Genomic DNA, 24,576 nt, shown 5'->3' on the forward strand with positions numbered 1-24,576 from the left:
GACATTATACATTTGAAGAGTTAAGACATAACAGACGTAAACTAATAACACCATAAAAGAATATTTATCTTAACGATAGTAACATTACTGTTCATGGAGGGGGCCTTCTGATTTTTGTGAAATACCTGAGGACTTCTCTTAGGTCTCCAAATCACTTATTTTATTCTTGCAGCTGCTAACAATAGCAGCTAGATTACTATGCTTTGTTTTCATAACTAGATAAATTGCCTTTTGGAATCATATTTAACTGGTACATTTTAAAATCCATTGTGAACTCATTTCCAGTCATTTCAAAAGCATAAACACTTGTTTTCTTGTAAAATGCTTCAGTGCCTGGGCAAGAACACCAAGCACGTCAAAGCTTTTATGTCTTCCCATTTCTGGCTCCAAAAGATTAAGAAATATGTGAATTAATACAATTTAGCATGACTAGAGTGATATTTACATTCCGAATCAGCTTCATTGGATGAAGCACACAATAATGCAGCAAGCGCAAGAGTTTCAGATCTTAACCCAATAATTTTTAGTTATATCACACTTCAAAGTTTTGGCTTAGCTCTTCATAGAACTATCTCATGTGTGATTTTGCTGTGTTTGTTTTCTAAACATAATGTATTCTCTGGCAACCCAGACTTCACTAAGGCTTTTGCCTAAATAAATCTATTTTCTGTCTAGGACACACTGTGAGAAAATTGTCTTTAATGGCGAAAAGACCATAGGCTACATACAATTTTTTTTAATTCGACATAATAAAAATACAATATTTCTACCTCAGAAAGACAAGCTCACCTGGTTCAAGGACCATATATTTGCTTTTACAAAATACAGTCAGTTCTATCCTGCGTTTGACAATAATTCTGGGGACAACCCCATCCCATCTGGTGGTTGTTTCAACGCACAAGCTGCAACGATGGTGGGTTGGGGGACAGATGTCATGATAACCAGAGGAATGCGTAGCTTCCAGAAGTGTGTGGGGAACTTAATTCCAAGAAGCTTGGAAGAGATGTTCATCAAACCAATGAGTAAGAAGCAGATGTAGAAATTGGGATGAAGTGCCAAAAATTCAGGAAATCAGAAGATGGGAGTAATTGCAAGCAGGGCCAGAGGAAAAACAGAGGTTTCTGGTGTAAAATGGCATATGGTTTGCAGTTCCTGATCCTGCTGTTCTCAACCCTCCACAAAAGTATCTGTGAAAATGGGAAATTCACTGAAGTCAGAACATTATAAACCAAAACTGAGAATAAATCCATTAACAGAATCTATCAAGAATTTTCATAAAGTACCCAGCCCTCCCCCAGTACAAAGATAAGAAAATTGGATTGAAATTGCAATGGGTATTCCAACTCTACTTTGCACAATCAAAAAATAGTTTCACTCTCCTGTTACTTACCTGATTCAGAAATAAATCTGTATCAATCGGGAAACTAGGTAACAGTCTTTCCTCTACATAGGTGCTGTATTTTGAGATTCCTCTTCTATCTCCACAAACTGCTATCACCATCACTACGTCTGTTTGTACATCTATTTGCAGACCATAGAAATATATATAACAACTGGTTATGAATGAGTGTGTATGCGTGTTTACTGAGGAGGTTGTCTACTGATACTGCACAAAATCCTAGAAGGTTCAATCCCTAGTAATGAGAAAAAACTTAGAATAGTACATACTGCAGTTTTCAAAGCACTTTAGTTATTCTTGTTAGGTGTCATCAAGTTGGTTTTGACTCATAGCGACCCTATGTACAACAGTATGAAACACTGCCCAGTCCTGCACCATTCTCACAATTGTTGGTGTGCTTGAGCCCATTCATGCAGCCACTGTGCCAATCCACCTCCTTGAGGGTCTTTTTCTTTTTCTCTGACCCTCTCCTTTACCAATTATGATGTCCTCCTCCATGGACTGATCCCTCCTGATAACTTGTCCAAAGTATGTGAGACACAGTCTCGCCATTCTTGCTTCCAAGGAGCATTCTAGTTGTACGTCTTTCAAGACAGACTTATTCCTTCTTTTGGAAGTCCACAGTATATTCAGTATTCTTGGCCAACACCGTAATTCAAAGGCATCAATTCTTCTTCGTTCTTCCTTATTTACCGCCTAGCTTTCGCATATGTATGAGGCAACTGAAAACACCATGGTTTGGGTCAGGCTCACCTTAGTCTTCAAGGTGACATTTTTGCTTTTCAGCACTTTACAGAGATCTTTTGCTGCAGATTTACCTAATACAATACTTCTTTAGATTTCTTGACTGCTGCTTCCCTGGGTGTTGATTGTGGATCCAAGTAAAATGAAATCCTTGACAGCTTCGATCTTTTCTCTGTTTATGATGATGTTGCTTATTGGTACAGTTGTGAGGATTTTTGTTTTCTTTATATTGAGGTGTAACCCTTACTGAAGGCTGTGGTCTTTGATCTTCATCAGTAAGTGCTTCAAGTCCTCTTCACTTTCAGGAAGTGAGGTTGTGTCACCTGCATATTGTAGGCTGTTGATGCTTCTTGCATCATTTAATATTTCCCTGTAAAATCCTTCACTATTGCAACTTGAGGCTTGAATTTTTTTTTTCCAGGTCTTTCAACTTGAGAAATACAGCGCGCATTCTTCCCTTTTGGTTTTCTACCTCCAGATCCTTGCACATGTTATTATAATACTTTACTTCGTCTTCTTGAACCGCCCTTTGAAATCTTCTGTTCAGCTCTTTTACTTCATCATTTCATCTGTTTACTTTAGCTACTCAACGTTCAAGAACAATTTTGGTCTTTTCTTTCTTTCTTGTCTTTTTAATGATCTCTTGCTTTCTTCATGGATAATGTCCTTGATGTCAGTCCACAACTCGTCTGGTCTTTGGCCATTAGTGTTTAAAGGATCAAATATATTCTTGAGATGGTCTCTAAATTCAGGTGGGATATACTCAAGGTTGTACTTTAGCTCTCATGGACTTGTTCTAATTTTCTTCAGTTTCAACTTGAACTTGCATATGAGCAATTGATGATCTGTTCCGCAGTTGGCCCCTGGCCTCATTCTGACATTGAGCTTTTCCATCATCTTTTTCCACAGATGTAATCAATTTGATTCCTGTGTATTCCATCTGGTGAGGTCCACCTATATATATAAAAAAAACCTATATAGTTGCTGTTTATGTTGGTAAAAAAGGTATTTGCAATGATGAAGTTGTCGGTCTTGCAAAATTCTATCATGCAATCTCCAGCATCGTTTCTATCACCAAGGGCATGTTTTCCAACTACCAATCCTTCTTTGTTTCCAACTTTCGCATTCCAATCACCAGTAATTATCAATGCATCCTGATTGCATGTTCAATCAGTTTCAGACTGCAGAAATTGGTAAAAATCTTCAATTTCTTCATCTTTGGCCTTAGTGGTTGGTAAGTAAATTTGAATAATAGTCATATTATCTGGTCTTCCTTGTAGGCGTATGGATATTATCCTATCACTGACAACATTGTACCTCAGGACAGATCTTGAAATGTTCTTCTTCATGATGAATGCAATGCCATTCCTCTTCAAGTTGTCATTCCTAGCATAGTAGACCATATGATTGCCTGATTCAAAGTGGCCAATACCAGTCCATTTCAACTCACTAATGCCTAGGAAACCAATCTTTATGCTTTCATTTCATTTTTGATGATTTTCAATTTTCCGGGATTCATACTTCGTACATTCCAGGTTCTGATTATTAATGGATGTTTGCAGCTGTTTCTTCTCATTTTGAGTCGTGCCACATCAGCATATGAAGGTCCTGAAAGCTTGACTCCATCCACATCATTAAGGTCGACTCTACTTCGTGGAAGCAGCTCTTCTGCAGTCATATTTTGAGTACCTTTCAACGTGAGGGGCTCATCTTCTGGCATTATTTCAGACAATCTTCCTCTGCTATTCATAAGGTTTTCACTGGCTAATTCTTTTCAGAAGAAGACCTCCTGGTTCTTCTTCCTAGTCTGTCTTAGTCTGGAAGCTCAGCTGAAACCTGTCCTCCATGGGTGACCCTGTTGGTATTTGAATACTGGTGGAATAGCTTCCAGAATCACAGCAACATATAAGCCCCATAGTACAACAAACTGACAGGTAAGTTTTAATTATTCTTAGTGCAGCACAATTAGGTTTTGAGGTACAGGAGACTCTATCTCAGATCAGCAGCATCTCACTGGCCAATGAAGACAGGGTAATTACTATGTGCACCGACTTGCTTTTTGGTTGTAGACCTGAGAAAGGATTCTGTCAGAGAGCAAGAAAATAGCAGTTATGGTTCATGGCATTCCAATCAATGGAGTTTGGGTTAGTTAAGATAAGACAGTGAGAAGCATATTTTTGCGGTAGGACATTGACTGTGTTTACTCGAGTCATTTCAAAGAGACGCAGTCCCACATAAGCTTTTGAAACTGTTGGCAGCTTTCTAATGTCCACTGAGAATGAGATAGTCAATGCCTAGGATCCTTCTGCATCACTTTCACAAAGCCATTGTTAGTGTTCTGAAGATGCAAATGAGGAGACAGTACTTCATTTTTAATTTAAAGTGTCTGATTGTCACATAAAATAATAGTCAATTCTTCTTTTTTTTTAACCTATATTTGAAACTAAGGTGAGTGCAGAGGTAAGATTTCGGAAGCAGAGTGGAAGAGCAGAAGCATAAAATAAATATAAGTTCTGCTTGCTTTCTCCATTTATCTCCCTCTGTGGTTCATAAATGGGTTCCAAAAGCAATTCTAACATAGATTTCAAAACTATGCTGGCTAACAGCCACCTCCATGAATTAAGGATTAAACTTGTTAGGTGATTAACATGAAGGACAATATTCCTCTGCATGTATATGCTTTAAGAAAAACCTAAATTTCCACTTCATACTTCAAAAAGAAGTTTTGTGAGGCTCAAGAGAGACTTTACTTGAAATCAAGCTTCATTTTTTCTTGTTTGCTCAGGACTTTATGCCCAGATACTCTTTTTTTTAAGAATATTTTATTGTGCTTCCAGTGAAGGTGTGCACAGCAGATTGGGTTCCCATTCAACAATTTTACACAAATTGTTCTGTGACATTGGTAAAATTTTTCACAGTGCCTGAACATTTTCATTTTTCCTGTTCTGGTTGTTCTGTTTCCAGTAATCCAGCTTCCCTGTCCCTTATCTTCTCAGCTTTTTTTTTTTTTTTTTTTAAGTAATTGTTGACTGTTAGGTTTCATATAGATGATTTTTTAAAAGAGTACAGGAATCACAGGTGATTTTGTTTATTTTGTAAGCCAATCTATTATTTGGCTAAAAGGTGACCTTGGGATAATTTCAATTCAAGGTCTAAAGAATATATCGGGGCAATAGTCTCAGGGAGGTCTTTAGTCTCAACCGATCCAGTAATTCTGGATTTTTTAAAGAATTTGAGTCACTGTTCCACATTTTCATCCAATTCTATATGAATCCATCTATTGCAGTCCTGATCAGCATAATTGGTAGTGGTAGCAGGGCACCATATAGTTCGTCTGATCTCAGGGTCAATGATTCATGTAGACAGTCCTACAGACTAGTTTATTCTCTGTGTCTTGGGTTTCCTTCTTCTATTTATTTTGTTATGCACAAGTAGAAACCAATAGTTGTAACCTTAGATGGCCCTTCAAAAACTTTTAAGACCCCAGGCACTACTCACTAGGCTAGGATGTAGAACATAAACTTTATGAACTGTATTATGTCAACTGACAAAGTTGACCCACAAGACTATGATTCTAAGCCTTCAAACCCAGAAAACCAATCCCAAAAGTTGTTTGGTTTTATCTAAGACATATCTGTAACTGTGCCCCCTATGTGCTTTATAATACACATGAGTATATATGCATGCACATTGTCTTAGGCTGGGTTCTCTAGAGGAGCAAAACCAGTGAAGTGTATATGTATATACATATAGAGAGAGAGACAGATTTATTTCAAGGAAATGGTTCATGCAGTTGTGGAGGCTGGCAAGTCCCAAATCCGTGGGTCAGGCGTCAGGCTGGAGGCTTTTCCTGACTTATGTGGTTGCAGGGGCTGATGAACCCAAAATCAGCAGGTCAGATGACACACTGCTGGCTCACAGGGCTTTAGGAGCTGGTGAATCCCAAAATCTGCAGGTCAGGTGGCAGGCTGCTGGATCACATGCCGGATGGAAAAAGAGTGAACTTAGCCAGAACACACTCCCAGGAAACTCCCTTTTCAACTGATTGGCTGCTCACATCAGATCACAAAAAGGAGGATGACTACAACTGAGAATCATAGCCTAGCCAAGTTGGCACATACCTTAACCATCTTACACATACATACATGCAAATGCATATACATACTCTTATTGTCTTAGTTATCTAGTGCTGCTATAACAGAAATAGCACAATTGGATGACTTCAACAAAAAGAAGCTTATTCTGTCACAAACTAGGAGGCTAGAAGTCCAAATTCAGAGTGACAGCTCCAGGGAAAGACTTTCTGTCAGCTCTGGGGGAAGGTCCTTGTCATCAATCTTCCTGGTCTAGGAGCTTCTCAGTGCAGGGACCCTGGGTCCAAAGAACGCACTCCCCTCCTGGCACTACTTTCTTTGTGGTTTGATGTCGCTCTATCTTTCTTCTCACTTCTTTTATATTTCAAAAGAGATTGACTCAAGATACAACCTAATCTTGTGAATTGAGTCCTGCCTCATTAACACAACTGCCTCTAATCCTGCCTCATTAACATCACAGAGGTAGGATTTACAATGCATAGGAAAATCACATCACATGGCAAAATTGAGGACAATCACACAATACTGGGAATCATGGGCTAGCCAAGTCGACACACATTTTTGGAGGAACACAATTTAATCCGTAACACCTATATACCCACATATATATATACCGACACACAAAGCAGCACACATACATACCCCCACATATATTTTTTGGCTGTTGGTGGGTTATAAAATTGTGTATCCATAGCCCAGATACCTTTTTGTTGTTCAGATCCCTTGTCCCTTTTGACCACTTATCTAGCTTGGTCTTCAATTTCAATTGTCCAACTCCTTGTTAACCTTGCTGTGATTGTTAAGACCGTGTCAACTTGGCTAGACCTTGATTCTCAGTTGTTTGGTAGTCATGATGTAATTTGGCAGTCGTGTGATGATGTGATCACTTTCATGATGAGATTTGATATAATGTGATCACCACCATGATGGGATCTGCTGTGAATAGCTAATCAGTTGAAAGGGAGTTTCTTTGGGGTTATGGCCTATATCAAATATAAGTGGACTTTCTGGCAAGGCTAGTGGACTTTTGCTTCCTCTGGATCCTGCAACTGGTTCCTATTCTTTTGACCTCTAGTTCTTGGGACTTGAGCTAGCATTTACCTGCCATCTTGCCTACAGATCTAGGATTTGTCAGTCTTCGCAGCCTATGAACAAGATCCCTGGTGTCTGACTTTTCAGTCTTGGGTTCACCAGTCCCTGTGGCTACCTGAATCAGGAGGTCTCCAGCCTGACCACTAATGTGGGTCATTTCAGCCTCTACAATCACATGAACCATTTCCTTCATATAAATCTCTTTATACAGATATTTATTTTGCTTCTCTAGAGAACTCACCCTAAGACACTTACCCTACAACATCTGCCTGACGTTTTCAATATCACTGGCATTTTTAGGATGAGACTTTGGGCCCATCTATTAGCTGCTCTTCCTATTTTAGCAACTCTATCCCACTAACCTGCTCTGTGGCAGCCCAAGTCCTGACATGATCTCTATCTCTCTCACTTCAAATGAGACTGTTGTTTGAATTGAAAAATTTAGTCTGTTATTGGGATTCTACGAAGGCCAAGCCACAAAGACAAAAGTTTATAAAATTTACGCAGTTTGCAGTTTTTACAAAATCTGCTTTGTTTGATTTGCACGTGGAGAAATCTGATGTCAGTAAGAACTAAGGCTGGAAAGTGAAGACAGCACTAAGCCCTCTTTTGGGGGAGATAAAAAATGTAAACAGTTGTAATTAACAGATTACAAAAATCCTTGTAGAATAATAAGCAGGCAATGGATCATAAGAATAATTATTATCAGGTTCTTCCATTGCCTGAAATATTCAAAGCTAGTTTATTTGTGAATACTTTAAACAAATTAGAAATCTTTGTTGCTATATATTCTGGGAAAGTGTTGTATATTTTTCCCCAGCATACTGAGAAAATTTTCAACTGAGGTGTTGCTGCCCATGACTGAGCATAACTTCTTAGACTTAAATCTTCACATCTGGAGAAGCTTAGCTTTAGAAGACTTGTCTTTTAACTGCTTTCCAACCATACTCATTGCACATTGTTTATCAACACTATCTGTGCCTTTTCTCTGGCTTTTCACAACAATGCACACAGCTCAGGTGAAGAGTAGGTGTGAAAAATGACAAGTAGATTCTGGAAGTTTCATAATTCTTCTAAACATTTTGAAATAAAATTTCTAGACCTATGCTAAACTCATATTGAGTTTCAGAGTTTTTTAGGGTTAATTTACTGTTCTACCAGCCTTGATCCTGAATTGATATTTTCGTTTGTTTAATGTGAGTGGTCTTTCTAATCCCACAAAGTAAAAACCAAGTTTACAAATGTAAAGCCATTTTACTTTGATTTAGTACTTTTTCAAGAGTAGGCTTCACAAATCAATGTTTGAACTTTGACAGCAGAGTAGTCTCAAAAAGTGTTTTTCCCTCCATCTTTAAAAGAAAAGGACTAAGACCTTTGCTGAGGGGATTCCTTTCTCTCCTCTGAAGATAAACACTGGTAGTGTGGTAGGCTGAGAGGATCAAGGACTTGGCAGGGATGTTTTGTCCAAAAGTAACTGTCGAGCCTAAAAGCCTGAGGTCATGCAGGTGGGATGCAATCTGTGGGATTATTCCTGTTGTTTCTCTATTGTTGAATCAAGTCCCATTCTCTGAAGGAAAAATTAACTGGGATCTCTGTGAGGTGCTAAGGATGAAACTGTGAACTATGATTTAGAAGACCTGGGATAAACCATAATCACTTGAGCCTCACTTTTCAATGTATATAATATCAATGGCTACCGTTTATCGAAGAACTAGAATGTTAGATCTTTCCCACTATTATCTCTGACCCTCACAATATCCCAACATGTGATTTATGAAATTCATTTTATTGACTTAAAAAAAATTTAGTCAATTTTACACACTAATGCCTGCCACGCTATGTAACGTTTTTGTGAAAATCAAATGAGGTGACACATGTAAAAACCATTTGAAAACTGGTTACTATTCCAAGTTAGAAGGACTTTTGGCTACTTTTCTGGAAATCAATTTCATCTCTATTTTTTTCACAATTTAGTTGCTCTCAGAAGAAAAAGAAGCTGTGTACAGATTAAAAATCCTAACGTAATCATCAGTAAATTAAAATAAGAACATTTAGGCACACATTTTTTCCTCTGAGTAATAACTTGGAAAATGTAAATATGTTTATAGCTAATTATGACATTATTAATAGGAAATGATATAATTTAGATACTTAGAGTCTAGTGAGAAAAAATTTTACATTTTGCTCTGGAACTCAATAAACATAACACTATCAAAATAAAACAAAACTAATCTAACACAAATAATAAAAAGACTTAATGAATGGGATGAAAAATAATCAAAACTCAAAGAAACTGAAGCATAATATTTGTTGTGTGCAGTTATGTTATATGCATATAGGCAAATGATTCTGATTCTAAAAAAAGCAAGTGGCTCAAAGTAGGCTAGTTGCAATGAGGCTTATAAAGAGAAGAGAAGGGAGAGGATAGAAGATAAACCATGGGCTAATCTTAACCACGACTGATTGAACCCTGCCCTCCCCCTTTTACTGAGATCAACTGATATCAGAAAACTAGGTGGTCTCTGACCGGGCAGCAAAAAAATTTGGTTCTATGAGTAAGAAAAATCCTTAAAATCTAAATAAGACGTCTGTTATTAATTTTTCTCCGATAGTGGGTAATACATAAAATGCTTTTCTAAAGGTATGTTCTTCCACTTTTTTTCAAGAAAAGGTTTTGTCCCAAAATTATAGTATTCCTTTTTATATATACCATGAAAGTAATAGTAACTTTTCATTTTTTGAAACATTAAGTATTTTATATATATGTATATATATACATAAAATCACACACATATGTGATGCTCAGAGACAGAGAGAGTAAAAGAGACTGAGATTGTGAGACAAAGACGAGATGAATTTTAGTTCTTAAAATTAGGTATGCAAGAAATATATATATATATATAAAGCTGTAGAAGATTAATATATATGTATATAATATATATGTATATTAATCTTCTACAACTTAATTTCTGGCTCTGAAACCCCATTTTAATCATGGTTTAAATTTAATTCCCATAATTCTTGAGTGTACTGCCTACTTTGACCCCTAGGTTATTTTTCTAGGGCCGAGTCATAGGGGGATATTTAATTTGGTCATTGATGTTACCATTCAACGAGACATTTCTCTGTTTGCAAAACTCCTACAGGTCTTCTAGTCCTTTCCATGCCAAGTTTGGAAGACGTAATGCTACCTTCTCCCATATACGTCTGGAATATCACTTCTTCCCTGGTGGTAAAGCCCGGATACACAGCTCTCTTTCATCCATAAACTCAGGGGATCTCTATTCTCGATGGAGGAGTTCCCACCCTCTATGGACGGCCTTGGTTACATACTTTTCCAAAACATAGTTCTTAATCTGTGAATCTTCTTTTATATGCTTCAAACTTTATTCTTGGAAGAAGTACAGCCAGGATGCTCCTTAGAAGCAAGGATGGAGAGACTATGTCTCACATACTTTAGACGTGTTATCAGGAAGGGCTGGTCCCTGGAGAAGGATGAAGGATGTCATGGTTGGTAAAGTAGAGGATCAGCGAAAAAGAGCAAGACCTTCCACTAGATGAATTGACCCAGTGGCTGCAACAATAGGCTCAAGCATACTAACGATTATGAGGATGGCACTGGACCAGGAAGTGTTTCGTTCTCTTGTACATAGGGTTGCTATGAGTCAGATCATACTAACGATTATGAGGATGGCACTAGACCAGGAAGTGTTTCGTTCTCTTGTACATAGGGTTGCTATGAGTCAGAACCGACTCAACAGCAACTAGCAACAACAGCAAACTCTGTTCAGACTTAGATTTTTGGAAAACAAAAACTAGAGATATCTTCAGTTTATTTTTGTTTCCTACCTTGCTACTTTCCCTAAGACAACGATGTTCAAAACTAACCCCAAACCAAAACCAAACCTGTTGCCATAGAGTAGATTCCAGCTCACAACAACCCTAGGACAGAGTAGAACTTCCCCCATCGGGTTTCCAAGACTGTAAAACTTAATGGAAGTAGACTGCAACCTCTTTCTCCTGCAGAGTGGCTGGTGGATTAAAACACCTGACATTTCAGTTAGCAGCCAAGTCTTTAACCAATGAGCCACCAGGGATATCTCCTTAATATGAACAGAGGAAACAGAAGAAATGTATAATTAAGTACCCCAGTATGATCGGCTGAATAAAACCAAACTCAACCCCATGCCATCCAGTTGATTCTGACTCATAGTGGCCCTATAGGACAGGGTAGAACTGTCCCATAGAATTTCCAAAGAGCAGCTGGTGGATTCAAATTGCCAGCTTTTTGGTTATCAGGTAAGCTCTTGATCCCTGTGCCACCACGGCTTCAGGCTGAATAAAGGCCTCCAAATATGTCTACATTCTAACACCCAGAACCTGTGAATATTACCTTATGTGGCAAAAGAGACTTTGCAGATGTGACTAAGTTAAGGATTATGAAGAGATTATCTTGGATTATCAGAGTGGGCCCAGTGAAATCACATCAGTCCCTTTAACAGGGACAAGAGAAGTGAGACTCAGAAGAAGCGATGAAGTATTGATGGAAGCATACATTGGAGTGATGTGGTTTAAATGTACAGGATGAGGCCACAAATCAAGAAATACTAGAAGATGAATAAAGCAAGGAAACTCTCTCTGAGAGCTTCAAGATAGGACCAGCCCTGCCGATACTTTGAATTTAGCCCAGTAAAACTGATTTTGGACTTCTGGCCTCCAGAATTGTAACAGAATAAATCTGTATTCTTTTAAGCCACTAAATTTGTAGTAATTTGTTACAGCAGCAACACAAAACCAATACAGTCAGAATTCCTACTATTAAGAGGTAAAAGTTATCAAAATTCAAAGCTTTTCCTGATAATGATGTTTTCCTTTAACTGAAAAATTGGGGAATTCTTAAACATGTTTCGCTTCCATGTGATACATTATTTTATTTTTCCAAACATCATATACTTTTGTTCCAACAAATCATGTTTTTCTTTGAGAAAATCTCCATATATATTAAAGATGCATTTAAACATGAGCAGGATGTTGTGGAATTGCTGTTTTAATATGGTCGGTCCATATTCATGAAATGTCCTTATTGTTTTAAATTGGTTTGGTCTTGATAGTTCCACATTTTTAATAATTTCTTCTACATTTATTGCTAACCCACTGCATTGTAGGCCTTTTCTAGTTCCTGTGGACATGATGATTGATTACATATATAAATAACTAGAAAGTTATCAGTGAAATAATAGCAATATATAAAGAAAGCTCTGTTGGGATGTGTGGTAGAATCTTACACAGTGGCTCCCAGCGAACCAGTCCTGAAGGTATTTACATCATTCAAAATTGAATGTAATCTCCAAAACTGATTGTGAGCTTGACCTGTGGGATATAAATACGCTTAATTCAAACGGAGGTTTAATGATCACTTGCTCAATGGGGCTTGTCTTTTAGGAACTCTTGCTTTTAACATCTAGACACCATGTGAAAAAGCCTAAGTTAGCCATGTACAGAAAGCCAAATGAAAAGAGAAATAATTCCCAGACCCTGGCTATTCCTGTTGAAGAGCCAGATGTGAAGAAAGCCATCTTGAATTTTCCAGCTCCAGCCATCATCTGACTGAAGGCAAGATCAGTAGAAGAATGATGCAGCTTACCCTTGCTATGCTGTAGAATTATGAGCAAGTAACATGGTTGTTGTTTTAACCCACTAAGTTTTTGGGTTATTTATTACGTATCAATAGATAGCTGAAATAGGAGTTGGTATCTTGAAAGTGGGATGTTGCTGTAAAACATGGGTATTGGCTTTGGGACTGGGCAATAAGGAGGCTCTTAATGGAGGCTTGCGGTGCAGGGAGGAGATTGCTACTGGAGGTTGGAGAACATTTGTGTCATATATTGGTTAAAAAAAAAAAATTGATGAGACTGTCACCTGAAGTAACTTGGAAGACAGAAAAACTATTTAATAAATTTGTGCTCCAGATAAAGAGATGCCAGGCAGACTGGTGAAAGTATAATCTATCTTTTTCAAAGTTATCTTCCATAAAAAGTATCTCAAAAGAAAGATGAACTAAGGAAGGAATGTTCAACTTTCAAGTAGAAATTTAGAGGAATTATTTACAAACCAGGGCTTACTGGGCTGGAAAATAAAACTTTTTCATTCCAGGCTCTACATCTGGCAAAAGGTTTTCAAGTAAGAAACAGCCTCAGTGGAAACATCATACACAGGGTGCTGAGAGTGAAGTGATACATAAAGGCAATGGTGCAGCTGAGTTTCAAAGTTATTAAGAAGACAGAACTTAAGGTATTGCTTCTCATATTTTGATGTTCATATGAGTCATATAGAGATCTTATTAAAATACAGATTCCTATTTAGTTGGGGCCCAAAACTCTTTATTTCGAGCAAGCTCCGAGGTAATGCCACTACTGCCAATCCATGAACCACGCTACAAGAAGCAAGGATCTCATTAAATTCTAGAGAATCTGGAGACCAACTGGAAGGCAGAGTTAATGTAAAGGAAAGAGGTTTGGATAACTTGCTGTTGGGTGCTGTTGAGTCGATTCTGATTTATAGAAGTCCCATGTGAAGAAAAGAGAACTACCCCATAAGTTTTTCTTGCTGTAATCTTACCAAAGCAGATCACCAGGTCTTTCTCCTGTAGAGTGCGTGGGTGAGTTCGAACTGTCAACCCTTCAGTTAGCTGTCGATCACTTAACCATCGTGCCACCGGGGCTCCTTCCTTTAAACTGGCCTGGCAACTTTCTAGGACTGTTGTAACTCTCTTTCCCAGGGGTCCCGAAGCACTCCATATTTACTTTCAAAGTAACATACATCACCCTGTATTGTAATTACTTTTTTCGCCCCTCAATTCCTTGAAACAACTCAATATCTCTGTCTAGTTCTTTTGGTGCTGTTTTTACCTGTCCTAATGGAACACAATAGGTTTTCAGCCAATGTATGATTATTATCTGTGCTCTCACGGTAGAAAAGGTGTAGCAAATTTGACACTGTTTTCCAAACCTCTGAGATTTATAAGTAAAAAAAATCAAATCTTTGCCAGTTTGTTTTCTTTCATTCATAATGTAGAGTGAACGGCTTGGTCAATTTTACTTTCTAGTTACTGGATTTTGAAAAATGAAAACTTATGCATAATATCTGGACTCAAAAAAAAGTCATCAAGGTCTACCATTCCTTCTTTTCTCTTTCCATTCCCATTCTGTACCCCTTACCCCATAATATCCATTGGCTAAGTGTTGAAGAGCTAAGGCCAAAATATTATAATCAAAGATTGAAATTTTGTTTTAGCATATATTTGTGAGATATTGCAACTCATCTCAAAAGTTCACATACTTAATGCTTCTCTTAAAAGAGCAAGAGAAGTACATAATATAATGGAAATTTTGGGATCTACGGTTCTTTTAGAAATACAGCCTTTTTCAAAATAGAAAAATATTATGTTCTAAGTTGTCCGTACATCATACAAACAACCAGTCGGTGAGGTCATTGTCATGCTAGAAAGGAGGAACTGATCCAAGTAGCAGAAATACATTTCCAAAGTAAAATTTGCAACAGAACATATTTAGATTGTTGCTTTAATGTTTTAATGAGTAATATTATTATATCTCAATGATTGTTTTCCAACTTAATGTAAGCTCCCTTTGAAGATTCCCTACATGCTACATTTGATTCTCAGGTTTAATCTGAAATGAAATACAGCATTCTCCTAGCTTTATGCAGTAATGTCAGTGACTTTCTCTTAAATCAGCCAGGAAAAGACAAATTACCAAAATCAAACTTATTTGAATTGTTTTTAAGTGATTGCAGACAATACGCATTTACTGACACATAAAACTTGGAAAGTTTTAGCTTCAAATGATAAACTTGCAAAAAGGATGTAAATGACTGAATACAAAGGGCAGTAATGGAAAATATTCTGCCACTTTAATTATAGGTTTAAATATCACAAACACTGTAATGATATGTTTTACTTGACTTTTTTTTTTTTTTGGTTTCTAAGCAATAAAACAAATTTGCAAATATTAAGCTCAATATCTCTTTGAAGTAGGTTTTTTTTTTTTTCCCCTGGGCATCATTTTCAGATCAATAAAAAGTAAGAGTGTTAGTAAATGTTTTCCGGAGGCAGCTAAGGTGCCTTCCATACCAGAGTGGTCCTGAAATTGGTAACCACGATTTCTCCCAACCTCTTGCTTTTTCTTTCTAAAACAGTTAATTATAGTAAAACATACTGAAATGTTTTCCTTTAATGATACTCATGGTCTGCTATTATGCTTTATTAATATTTTTATTTCATCTATTATTGGGAGAATGAAACAATGTGGGCATCTCTTTTTCAACCGCTCAGTGTTATTTTCAGCAACAGATTATTTTCTGTTATTTAACAGGATTCTGGAAACCACCTACTCATTCAAGTTTGATGTGGTCAGACCACTGTGGTAAACTAATGGCCATCATTACCGTTTGTTTAGTGTTTACATTTTGTTTAGCAGTGTTTTCATATTAGTGGCTACTCGGGGAGATATCTCTCAGATAATTACGGCAGAAAACGTTGACAGAAGTCTGAATTGTGCAAACCTAGACTCAGGAATTCTCAGTCTTGGCTTCCCACGAGTAAATACGTTTTCACTACATTCACATCCTTCTCCTCACTACCACTTAAGTGTAAAAAGTTTATTTTCAAGGTAGACAAATATATATATATATATATGCATTCAGTCCTTAGAGATTTTATTTTTATTGATTTTGCAGGTTGTGAAAATGTTTTGCCTCAAGGCTTGACTGTATTCTCCTTAGATTTCACTTGTTTGCAGCTCCTGTTAGCTCTTTTTTTTTTTTAAATGTAGACAAAGGTGCTTTGGCCATGTTCTGAGATCCATAGATAGTTCCCCCATTAAAGTTATCTATTCTGTTTGTGACATGATAGCCTAGCAGGAACCAGTAGGCCATTAGGAAAATAAGCAAATTCTTATCTGGAAGTCATTAACTAGAATCACTCATTCTCTCTTCACTCTTGCCTGGAAGTTGATTCTTTTCTCATCCTGGAAAAATATTTTGATAGAGAATTAAGTGCTGGTGAAAGGTGAATATGTGGCAGATGGACTAGAAGGAGGGAGAAGACTAAAACTACATTTGTCTATGCAATCTCTGAGGGAGGTCAACAGAGACAAGGTCAGTGCCTAGCTAATGGTATTATTAGTCCTGTGCTTAAGTTCTGATGTGGAAAAAGCAGGTCTACAGCCAATTTGTTATGCTTCCCTGAAGGGGTTTTTAATTCATGTTAGCTAAAACATAGCTTTAGGTAACAGAGTTTTAATACACAGTTCTTGATAATCCATGGAAATCAACTAGAACTACAAATTAGAGCTGTCAGTCATTACCAACCTAATGGGTCATCTAAACTCAAGAAATCAGTGAAAAACCACATTCCCAGCTCCAATATTAATTTCAAGGTAATATCCTGGCCCAAGATCATTAATGCCAGAGTAAGGTGAAGGCTGGAGGGCATTTTCTCACTGTATTCCCCACTGAGGTCCACGGTACATACATGAACAGAGTCTGAATGATCACAGAGTGATCCTAACAGGAGAAAGAATATGCATTTCTTCAGAAAATCATGTCATTTTTGCAACATTATAGAAGTCTGTGCACATAATAAAATTAATCATAACTTTTCATTTGCCCCCAAGTTTGTCATTTATAATTAAATTGTGACATATATGCCCATTTCATATCCATATGTCATAGTTTTGTTCAACTGTCTTAGCAGCAACACCAAGTAACATTAGATCAGTCTCTCAATTCCAAGTCAGCATGCCACTCTTGAGATCTGCTGACCAAGTCTAGAAACTTAAGTTAATGTCATAATATAAATTGTTTAGTGCTTCACTGAATTGCAAAGGCATCATCTTTTACAATTCATATTATTTCATTTATGTCAACAAGGACTGATTGATGGTTTAGGGCTAGTTAGTCAATGGGCCCAGCGCTCAGTGATGTTTTTTCTGGCACATTTAAGGTCTCTGAGCACATGGTAGAGTGGAGCTTCCAACAGCCCCCTCAGCAAATCTGTCCCAACGCCCAGATTGTGCTGAGCTCCAGAGGGAAGATATGTAGAACCGGAGCCAGCAACTGCACTGGCTGATGCTCCCCACCACATCTCCAGAACTGAAAAGACAACCGAAGTGGACAGCTTTTAGAGGACATTTTACTCTATTTCCTGAAAATGTCCTAGAGCCTGCATCATCGCTGACCTCGGCTATCCTCTGGGGAGAAGGCCAGCAGAGTGGGGGTTTACAGTAGTTTGTGTCCACTCCTGTGAGTTAGAAAAACAAAGAATAATGTGTCCTTCAGATACAATCAATATCACTGAAATTAAGTAACAAAATGTAATACAATTGTATTAGTTACAAACAGACTCTAAATATGACTGCTTAAGCTTGAATAATGTTGCTTAATTTTAAAGGGAAAAAATGTACTCACAGACCAGAGAACAAGGAGTCTCTGAATTCAAGTTTGAAATTCCCCGACTTAAGAAATTACCTTTCAGGTGTAACTAATCAATGAAAAAATGTTTTGGCTTTATATATGGTTAAAAAAAAAAAAATTTTTTTTTTTTTTTTAAGAATTAAGATCAAAGGAAAGGCAGGGGGGAAAAACATATAAATGTAGTAGATCTCTAAACCAGAATTCTAGTCTGAATGTCTGTATAAGTAACCTGGCAACCTACTTGTGAATTTAGAAAATAGTGGCTTGCTCAAAGAATCCAGGCATTTTCTAAAACTGGCTCACTTGAAATTGACAGTGGCAGAGAGCTTGTGAGTGGATAGGGCTCAATCTCTTTATCTGATGGCTCAGTAATAGACATAATTCAGAGTAACATATCTAAGTAGTAATTCTGACATACTCTAGTATCGACATTTTGAGAGAGATCGGTAGAGTATCGACGTAGATGAAATGGTCACTGAGTCACGGCAACATTGTGTCAGGGCAAAAGTTGTGAGACCAAGGCCCAGAGGATGACTTTTTGCAGGAAGACTGATAACTTGTGTGGATACGGGACATGGGAGGAGAGTCAGTGAATCTTTAATTTAATAGCTCAGTCATGGGGAGTTCATCACCTGACATCTTGCTGAGCTGGCTACACAAATGGACCCCAGGGATGGAAATGAGATAATGGCGAAAGCCTCTTGAGATTCCCCAAACTGTCCTCATTTAGAGGAACAAACGCACTCTGGTTTCAATATAATCATTTTCTAAAACACTGAGTAAGTAAGGTGTGATTGGTTACATGAAGGTTTTCATTTTTCCTTTTGCAAGTATCAAATGAAAGCCAGAGTCCTTTTGTTGTTGTTGTTAAAAGAGATAGTGAGGAGGGAAACAAAAGGGGAATGAGTTACCTCTTTGCCTCATAAATCTATGCAGACTGCAAGTGAATGACTAAACAAACTAGAGCTTAACACTATCACTGTCACTCCAAAGAAAAGAGGAAGATCAGCTGGTTAGAACGCTAATAAAGTTACTGTCAGGAAGAGTCTTGTAGAGATTAGTTTTATTCCATCACCTGAAGCCAATTCTCTAATTCTTGACAGGTTTTTCCAAAGCTTTTACGGGGTCGCTACGAGCCGGAATCGACTTGAAGACAATGGGTTTGGTTTTTTTCTTTTTTACTGTAAAGGACCAGGTACTCTGGTATTACCCTAAATCTATCAATGTGTTTCTTTAAATATATGTCAATTCTACATACACAGAAAGTACAAAAATATTTGAGAACTGTTTGTTATTAATCATAATAGCTATATTTTACTGAGTGATTCCCATGGAACAGGTGCTATGCTAAGAGCCTTATATACTTCATCTCAGTGAACCCTTACATGAATCCTGAAAAGTAGGTATCAAACGTGTGAGATGTCTGGCGTACCATAGCTAGGAAGTGGGAGATGTAAAATTTGAAATCAGAGTCTGTTTCTGATTCCTCCATTCTAAACCACTTTATTATACTACGACTCCACTGTTTCTATACAGCCGTTCAAGACTGGGTGATATATTCCAACAGATATGTTGACTCACAGGTTAATTTAGGCGGTAGGTTTTAAATCTAGGTGATAATTCAAGCATTTTGAGGTTTTAAGTCTAGTTACAGCTGATCTGCTTCAGCTGCCCTGCAAGAAACCCAGCAAATATTTTTTTTCTGTGCTGTTGATAATCTTACGGACAGTGTCTACATAATGACGTAAGAACTCATACGGTAAATAGTGTAAATATTACCACGAGTTGGGACTGACTTCACGACAACTGGTTTGGTTTTATATATATATATATATACACGTATGTATATAAAACCAAACCCCAGGTGCGCAGAACTGCTCTGTACTGTCTTCAAGGCTGTGACCTTTCGGAAGCAGATCACCAGGCCTACCTTCTGAGGCACCTCTGGGTGGGTTCCAACCACCAAGCTTTCAGCTAGTAGTTGAGTGCTTAGCCGTTGGTGCCACCCAGGGAACTCCCAGCAAGGTCATTAAACCAAAAAACCAAACCTGTTGCCATCAAGTTGCTTCCGACTTATAGCGACCGTATAGGTCAGAGTAGAGCTGCCCCATAGAGTTTCCAAGGAGCACCTGGTGGATTCGAACTGCTGACCTTTTGGTTAGCAGCCATAGCACTTAACCACTATGCCACCAGGGTTTCCAGCAAGGTCATTAGGCTACCAAAATTATTTTGGAAACTAACGGTCCCAATGTATCCTTGGCTACTCAGAGTATGTCTTAAAATTTTAAGAGGACTATTGAAAACCTCTAATATCAGAGGAAAGTAGCAGGATGATGGGGATCTAAAAATAGTACTAATATTAGAACGGCTAAAAAGTCTGGGCGAGTTTAGGAAAATGAAAGAGAAGCTTAGGGAATTAAATAACAATTGTCACCTAATATTTGAAAGACTGCTATGTAGAAATGGGGAGGGACTTAACTCTGCACAGCTCCTAAGGACAAAGCCGGGAGCAATGGGCAAAAGATACAGAGAAGGAGATACCTGGTTTAATTCAGGAAAAACTTTCTAGTCATTAGCACAGTCAACAATTGGATGAGGCTGCCCTATATCCACAGAGAATGGAAAAAAGAAAGATACCTTAAATGCCATTTAGTCTTGACCCTGAACTTTACAGATGATGAAATTCAGTTCTGGCAAGGTTAAGTGATTTGATGAAGCTCATGAAAATTAACAGTGGATCTTCCCTTATAACTCTTTTTCTTGTTATACATCTTAATGTTCTTTTCACCACACTGGGTCATCACCAAAGCACTGAACTTATCCCTTTTTCACTCATTCAGAAAAATGTTTAATAGCTAATCAAGCACAGGCCACTGGGAGTTTTGTAAAAAACATCACAACACTGAATAAAACTATTTGAGGGATGCCCATTTAATTTTGGATTATACATGCTTAGCCTAGAGACTAGAGGCTTGGTAGTATAGTGGTTAAGAGCTCCACTGGTAACCAAAGGTCGGCAGTTCAAATCCACCAGGAGCTCCTTGGAAACCCTATGGGATAGTTCTACTCTGTCCTATAGGGTTGCTGTGAGTCAGAATTGACTCAATAGCAATGGAACAGGAGCCTAGAGATTGGCACATCACATAAGAATTATTGAACACATGCTTGCTAAGTTAACCAGAAGTGAATGAAATGGGGCTCTACAGAATTCCATGATCCCTCCAACTCTCAGTCTAATATCGTATGAACTAGGAATCAGCACGGGTTCAGAAATAGAGATTTAAGAGGGAGACTCCAGTCGTGGTAGGGCAGGAGAAGAAATGTGGGGGAACGAGAAGTGCTCTAGCGAAAACATAATGAGGAAAACATCCAAACCATCAGAATTAGAGTTAAGAGATCTGCTTTGGAAATCAAAACTGTTATATCCAGGAAGGTTTAAGTATATATATACTGGAAAGCAAGGGTGAAAAATAGATTTCTTTCTACTTGACATCCCAGCGATTTTTAAAACTTATGGAGTACAAAAGTAACAGACACAAATTTAACACTTCCATTTATTTCTAAGCGCGTATTAGAAATGCTCTAATTCTTTGGGGATGCAATTAATTCTAGTCATTTAAAGCATCCTGTATGAAGTTCTTTTTTCATCTTCTATTAAATCTTTTCTGGAGAAAGTGCTTACTAGCTCAAACAATGCTATATTGTTCCTGGTTAAAAGAATATTATAAATACAGAGTGATTTTTGTGGCTTTGTTCTCTGAGACTACAGGCTTCAATTTCACCAGCAAAACTGGAGGCTTCAGCTTCATTAGCAAACCATATTGTTTTAAATTAAATTTCCAAATAAATACACATGGGTGTGAATCCAAGGGAAAATACTTCGCAAAACTAAAAAAAAAAAAAAAAAAATTGACATCCAGAACGCTAAACACATTCCAATGGTTTTGCAAAACTGAAACATTTTGAGGGTTAATTATTCCCAAGCATTTTTTAAAATAGTGGTTTCAACCACAAACCTGTTCTAAAGGGTAGCCTTCCTGCCCATATGTAAGTTAACAGTGCCATCTTGTGGTTAATCTTTAATTAAAAAAAAAGTCTACCTATCTATACCAAACCCATTGCCATTAAGTTCATTCCAACTTGTAGAGACCCTATAGGACAGGGTAGAACTGCCCCATAGAATTCTACCCATAGAGTTCTACCAGGGTTTCCATACACATGTATATGTGTGTGTGTATATATATATGTTTTTTAATGTATATACATATATATGGAAGCCGTGGTGGCGTAGTGGTTATGTGCTACAGCTGCCAACCAAAGGGTCAGCAGTTCGAATCCCCCAGGTGCTCCTTGGAAACTCTATGGGGCAGTTCTACTCTGTCCTATAGGGTCGCTATGAGTTGGAATTGACTCAACGGCACTGGGGTTTATATATATACATATACGTATATATGTATTTATGTAAGTATCTCTGGTGGCACAGTGTGGAGCTCTGGTGGCACAGTGGTTAGAAGCTATGGCTGCTAACCAAAAGGCTGGAAGTTCAAATCCACCAGCCACTCCTTGGAAATTCTATGGGGCAGTTCTGCTCCGTCCTCTAGGGTCTCTAGGGTCGCTGAGTTGGAATCCACTGAACTACAACAGGTGGCGCAGTGGTTATGCACTTGGCCGCTACCTGAAAGGTCTGCAGTTCACACCCACCAGCCACTTGGCAGGAGAAAGATGTAGCAGTTTGCTTCCATAAAGATTTACAGCCTTGGAAACCCTACGGAGCAGTTTTACTCTGTCCTATAGAGTCACTTTGAGTTGGAATTCACTCAACAGCATCAAGTTTGGGTATACCTTTGTTATATATATACCCAAACCCTTAGCTTCATTGGGTGTGATATAGTACCCTTTCAAAAAAAGAAAACAAAAGAAAAATATTTTGTAATTTCTAAATGTCCCAGATCACACGTAGTGAACTACATTGCTGTAAAAATGCAATTAATAAAAACTTTATTTACTATACGAAACAAAATGACAGTACTGTGGCATTGAGAAATACCTTTGAATGTCAAAAACAACTTATTTTTCTAAGGCTTCTCTCTAGTTACTACATCTCTGAAATACTTCCTTGGCTCCCTCCAATCATAAAGGAAAAAAATCTCACTCTGGAATAACAAAGTAAGTAGCTTCTACATTCAATATTATCCCCTCCTTCCTCTCCTCACCCTACCAGTCCTCCTCCTCCTCTTCTTCCTCACCTAAGAACTTTTGTACTTGCTGCTCCTTCCACCTGGAGCCCTCTTACTTCAGGTATCTTCATGGCCTACTCTTTCATTTCGCTCCATTCTCTGTTCAAATGTCCCTAATCAGAGAAATCTTTCCTGATCAATTTGTATAAAAAAGCAACTGTTCCCATCACTTTCTGTCCCCTTGTCCCACTTTATTACCCTCCAGATAACTTATCCATGTGGTGACATGAAATATTATATATTTGTTTGTTTACTGTCTATTTCCCTGGACCAGCATGAGAGAGGGTGTTTGCTTTGTTCTCAGCTGAATCCTCAATGCCTGGCTGAGGGTAGGCACTCAGTGATATTTGTTCAGTGAAGTTGGACTCTTCTCATCTAAATCCTAAATGTACTATTCCAGTCCTTCTGACTGGAGGGATGAGGAGGAAGAAGTTCCATCTATCTTCCACATTACAGCCTACATTAACGACGGTCCTCAGGTTCCATTTCTGAATCCCTCTTTGCTATGCTCTAAAAAGAAGGCATCCTGGTGGCACAATGGTTAAGCACTTGGCTGATAACTAAAAGGTTGGTGGTTCGAACCCACCCAGTGGCTCCGCTGGAGAAAGACCCGGTGATTTGTTTCTGTAAAGATTACAGCTAGAAAACCCAAGGGGCTGTTCTACTCTGTCACACGGGGTGGCTATGAGTCAGAACCAACTTGAGGGCACCCAACAACAAAAACAACAATACTCTTAAAAAAGAGTTGCTGTCAAGTGGATTCTGACTCATGGTAACACTATGTGTGTCAGGGTAGAACTGTGCTCCATAGGGTTTTCAACAGTTGATTTTTCAGAGGCAGATTACCAGGCCTTTCCTTTGAGGTGTCTTTAGGTGGATTCAACCACCAACCACTGCATTAGCAACTCAGCACGATAACAGTTTGCAACACCCAGGGACTCCTTGCTATATTACATGAGCTTCTTATTCTCTATTTGCACCCTGCTCCCAAATTCTCTGCCCTTCTCTGCTACGCTCTGTGCTTTGGGAGGCAGATCCTTGCAAACTCCCTCTCCTGGGCTTCCTTTCTGACTTGCTGCTAGCTGGGTTTAAGAGAGAAGTTGGGGTATACGTTCCCTGGGCTCTCCCTGTCTTGTGTTCCCATCGTGTCCCCCTTCCTTCACAGTTCTAGCTCTCTAGAATCTGTAATGCTTTTTCTTCCATTGTCCCTTCAGAACTTGGCATGGAGATGCCTGCTTGCTGTAGGGAGTTTCGGGGTACTTCACTATGTCTTATTTGCTCTCTTAACCTTGCCCAAACCTTAACTAAAATCTCTTCATTCATACCACATGGTGTGAATTCTTTTTCTAGGAAGGGCCCAGAATTATACTTTCTATCAATGGTTCTCAAACTTTAGCCTGTATCAGAATGACCTAGAAAAACAACTCATATTGACTCCATAAGACAGAGGAGAACTGCTCCATAGTGTTTTTAAGGCCCTATATCTTTATGGAATCAGACTGCTACATCTTTCTCCTAT

General features: G+C 38.2%; 1 long non-coding RNA gene across 1 annotated transcript in view; it reads right to left on the minus strand.

The window, feature by feature from the left end:
• LOC126064422 (uncharacterized) overlaps positions 1-24,576 on the minus strand; it is an 83,580-nt gene that overhangs the window by 39,128 nt on the left and 19,876 nt on the right. The window contains exon 2 of the long non-coding RNA XR_007514510.1: positions 790-1,187. This is a non-coding gene — a long non-coding RNA (uncharacterized LOC126064422). The remainder of the gene's footprint in view (positions 1-789; positions 1,188-24,576) is intronic.

This window comes from Elephas maximus, chromosome 2, assembly GCF_024166365.1.
Source record: "Elephas maximus indicus isolate mEleMax1 chromosome 2, mEleMax1 primary haplotype, whole genome shotgun sequence".
Lineage (NCBI taxonomy): Eukaryota > Metazoa > Chordata > Mammalia > Proboscidea > Elephantidae > Elephas > Elephas maximus.